At 39.1% G+C, this 4,233-nt stretch overlaps 1 protein-coding gene across 1 annotated transcript in view; it reads left to right on the top strand.

Moving 5' to 3' along the window:
- Positions 1 to 1,451: 1,451 nt before the first annotated feature.
- LOC107667430 (collagen alpha-1(XXIII) chain-like) overlaps positions 1,452 to 4,233 on the top strand; it is a 50,830-nt gene continuing 48,048 nt past the window's right edge. Inside the window, exon 1 of the mRNA XM_016459098.1 lies at positions 1,452 to 1,484. The gene's annotated coding sequence lies outside the window, so the exon portion shown is untranslated. The remainder of the gene's footprint in view (positions 1,485 to 4,233) is intronic.

Here is a 4,233-nt window from a genome sequence, read left to right as displayed (position 1 = left end):
CTATGAAAAGGCCAGAAGTAACACATACACAGCCAAAAATGAACACAGGTCACTTTTGGTCCACTATAGTTTATAGTTTCCGAAGTACTGTATGTAATGAAATGTCTTAGGCTAAAGTGGCCTTTAAGTCCGTGTACACCAGGGAAAATGTCTAGTTTCTTTCTAGTTGCTTCCTAGAAAGAAGCATTAGGAGGGCTGCAGCTTCTGATTATGAAATAGCAAATAATCCTGCTATTCACTGTGTTTTAGTTGTGGCATCTTACGAATTTATATTGTCTAGACCAGGGGTGTCCAAACCTGTTCTTGGAGGGCCACTGACAAAAAGTCTGTGACTTCTCTTAGAAAACTACTTTTTTTTTTTCAGTATAAACTCTAAAAACAGTTCAATCCAGAACTATTGTTTCGTGTAAAACATGATGAAGATTAGCCGATAGGTTGTCGATTCATTAAATGATAAGCTGTTTCCTCAAAAAAGCTGTTTATTCAGCATAGTGGAGCCTCTCCTTCATTGACATACATTCAAACAAAATGGCCTCTGGTCTCCTTCCTTGTGTACCAACAAAGCGGAAGGGTTAGCATTATTAGTTATGCTTTTTTGGCTAAAGGTTGCAGGCTTGCCTTCCAGTGGCTTTGCTAGAAACTTCCAGGCAAGTGTGTTGGAGCTGGTTGAGGCTAAACTCTGCAGGACGTTGGCCTTCCAGGAGTAGGATTGGACACCCCTGGTCTAAACCTTTTAGTATTTAAATTGTAGTTAAATTATTCTAATGCGCACAACCTTCTGTAGTGTTTTCCTAAAGCTCAAACAGTAGAGCATGGCGCTACCAAATGCATAAATGTAATTCAACTTTTCTCAAAGTCTCTGTATTTGTTTGGCTGGACCTATATGATGTCATTGTGTGCTACTATTATGCTGCAGAAGGGGACTGCAAAGATTGTCTTTCCTTGTGTCTGTCACAAAGCACCTATTCCCACCTCTCTTATCTGGGGGGCGGGGCTGGAGACTCCCATGGAAGTTTCCACCAGAACTATCAGCCCAGCTTGTGGAAAAGGATGTGTTCCTCTCGCATTGAGGAAGGGATCAGTGATATCTGCACAGCCTGTTGCTAAAGACAAGAGTTTATATCACATATACCCAATCGGTCATATTTACCATTGCACCACAAAATTTTCTGAAAGTTACCCACATAGGTTTTGTTCATATTCAAGTTGGTCAAGTGAATTTGCCACATTGACCAACAGAAAGCTGCTTGGTTTGACAGTGATCTCTGTGTGGATGTTGCTTCATACATCACTACACTATTGACAATAAATGGATGGAATTTTTGCACGTGTGAAATTTCACTGAAATTTCTCTCTTTTGACCACAGCTGTAGTGGTCATTGACCAATCAAAATCAGAAAGTGTTATTAAATATATACAATTCACCATCTGTTACCCTCTGCTCACAGGTCCTCCAGGAAAACGGGGAAGAAAAGGCAACCCTGGTGAGTACCTGTACATGACACACACATTTATACAAATCCCATAGTTTAAAAATGACCTGAACCTAACCTAAAATTACAGCAAAACAAATTCCAAGTGATTTTCAGCTGTTCTCCGGGATAAAGAATGTCAGGATCCTCTCATGTGTTCCAGACCATTTTTCATGTCATGTTTGATTTGTATTTTTTGAGGAACCACTGAACAGATGGAAATGTTCGTTCATATTATGCGGTTGCGAAAAGGCCTTTTCTCTGTGGTAGTCATGGTGACGTTTCTATCCCGTTGATTTCTGGGGGGTTGAAGAGGGTTCTCCTTGTCTATAGTAATTTTCCCAGCATGCTGTTTGTTTTACTGCTGATCTTCTAACCTCAGAAACCTGAGAGTACTTTGAAGTTGACGACATCATGATCCAACAGACAAAAATGATCAGAATTATGATGCAGCTGCATATGTACAGTGCTTAACCTAAACTGAAATCAATGCCTCACAGTTATTTAATGGGTGCAGTACTTTGTCCGCTAGCATTTGTAGACATATTGTGCAGTGCACATCATCTTATTGTGCATTCATACACATCCTCTTATTGTACATTTTGTAGCTCATTTGAGTATTAGTAGGCAAGGCCTTAACCCCTGTGCCAAACTCCCCAGACAGAATTTTATATTTGACTAACGTATTTTAAATAAATACTGTACTTGTGCAGAGATTACCAACATTTGCAGTGGCCATGGGTCCTGATGTATTTTGTCCATAGACATTTATAAAATAAATTAGAAAAAGTTTTAGACCTTGAAACAAACCAACAAGCTGTGTTTTACCAGAAGCCCAGATAGCAAAATTCCTGAGGCCAAGATCAGGCCCACACCTGACACTTTCATCTGGCCCACATACCACGTAACTGGCCCAAATTTGGGCCAACATCGATTTTAATTCTGGCCCAGATCCAACACCTTACTCCGGCCCACATACTGTGAAGAATGATTGCACTTGGGCGGTCCGCTCCTGTTTGCCAAAATTGGGCCACAAGCAAGCCACAGGTAGGCCACATGTCAACGATGAAAATAAATGAATAAATAAGATAAACCAGAACTGGCCCAAATCTGGGCCACATTTATTTGAATTCTGGTCCAGATACGGCCCAGATCAGTAATAGATGGCGCAATATGGCTGCCGTTGCATCATCCAGGTGGATGCTGGTTGAGGAGTTTCCCCCCTTCTATGTAAAGCGCTTTGAGTGCCCAGAAAAACGCTATATAAATGTAAGGAATTATTATTATTATTATTATTATTATTATTATTATTATTATTATTATTATTATTATTATTATTATTATTATTATTATTATTATTATTATTATTATTATTATTATTATTATTATTAAAGGAATTATTATTATTATTATTATTATTATTATTATTATTATCTAACACCTTGTTCTGGCCCACATACTATGTAGAATTATGGCATTTGTGTGGTCCACTCCTGTTTGCCAAATTTGGGCCACAAGCAAGCCATAGGAAGGCTGCATGTAAGCCATGACAATAAATAAATAAAATAAAGTAGAACTGGCCCAAATCTGGGCCACATTTATTTTAATTTTGGCCCAGATCCGGCCCAGATCCAACACCATATGCTCAGACTTGCCCACATACTGCTTGGAATAATAGCATTTGGGCAGTCCAGTTCTGTTAGCCAGATTTGGGCCTCAAGTAAGCCTTAGCATTGCTGCATGTGAGCCAACCAAATAAACCAAAACTGGCCCTAATGTGGGCCACAGTTGATTTTTATTCTAACCCTGGTCTTCACCACATTCCTCATGTGGCCCACATGCTGCATGGAATGGTGGCATTTTGGCAGTGGTCCACAAGCAGGCCACTACACAGCCACATTTTAGCTATTAATTAACAAAATAAACCATAAATATACATTATCTGGGCCACACTAAGCCTTAAGTGAGTTATGGATCAACAATACTCAACATTGTAAAAAGAAATTTAAAAATGTCCTCAATAAATGTTCAAATAAGTTCCAGAAATGTGCCCTACTCGATAAAATCATCCTGACCCAAGTTTTGCACAAGCAGCAATTAAAATGTCACAGATAAATATTCAAAGACACATTCCAATACTTTAAAAACTGTTCACAGTAACACATACTGTTACTGTTACACAGTAAGTCTGTGAGTGTCATAGCTACGCTGTGTTAAAGAGTAGTGATGTTACGTTCTGTGCCAGGCTTCGGAGCGTGTGTTGAGAAATCCCTGCAGCTTTCAGTGAAGCGCGTATCGAGGCTTGTATAGCTTTAGAGCAATGACGTCATTGATGACGTCCGAAGCCTCGCTAGGCCTAACTGGTTCAGGAAGCAGTTCGAATCTTGTAAATTCACGGTCCTCTGCCCTGTTAAACTCAGCCACTTTCCAGTTTTAGACTAATAATATTGGCCCTCCTGCCTATTATGAGCAAAGACTTGATTTACACACATTTGATAGCCCTATTCATTTCAAGCCAATACGTTTATTACACAGTTACGTTATATTATGTTATACAATCATTATATACCACTAGAAAATGCACATTATATTCATATAAACAGATTAGTCTATGTGGAAATTGATTTTTTTTCTTCACCGTTATTTCTAAGCATTAACTGGCGCAAAATACAGTGCATCACAGACCACATCAGCTCATCTGTAATGTATCTGCTTGTTTTACACTCTTTGGCCACCAGGTGGTATTGTGAGCAAATGAAGC

The sequence above is a fragment of the Sinocyclocheilus anshuiensis genome, unplaced genomic scaffold, assembly GCF_001515605.1.
Source record: "Sinocyclocheilus anshuiensis isolate Anshui unplaced genomic scaffold, SAMN03320099.WGS_v1.1 scaffold1389, whole genome shotgun sequence".
Taxonomy (NCBI): domain Eukaryota; kingdom Metazoa; phylum Chordata; class Actinopteri; order Cypriniformes; family Cyprinidae; genus Sinocyclocheilus; species Sinocyclocheilus anshuiensis.
Note: the sequence above shows the minus strand (reverse complement) of the source record. Positions and strands in the feature narration are given on the sequence as shown.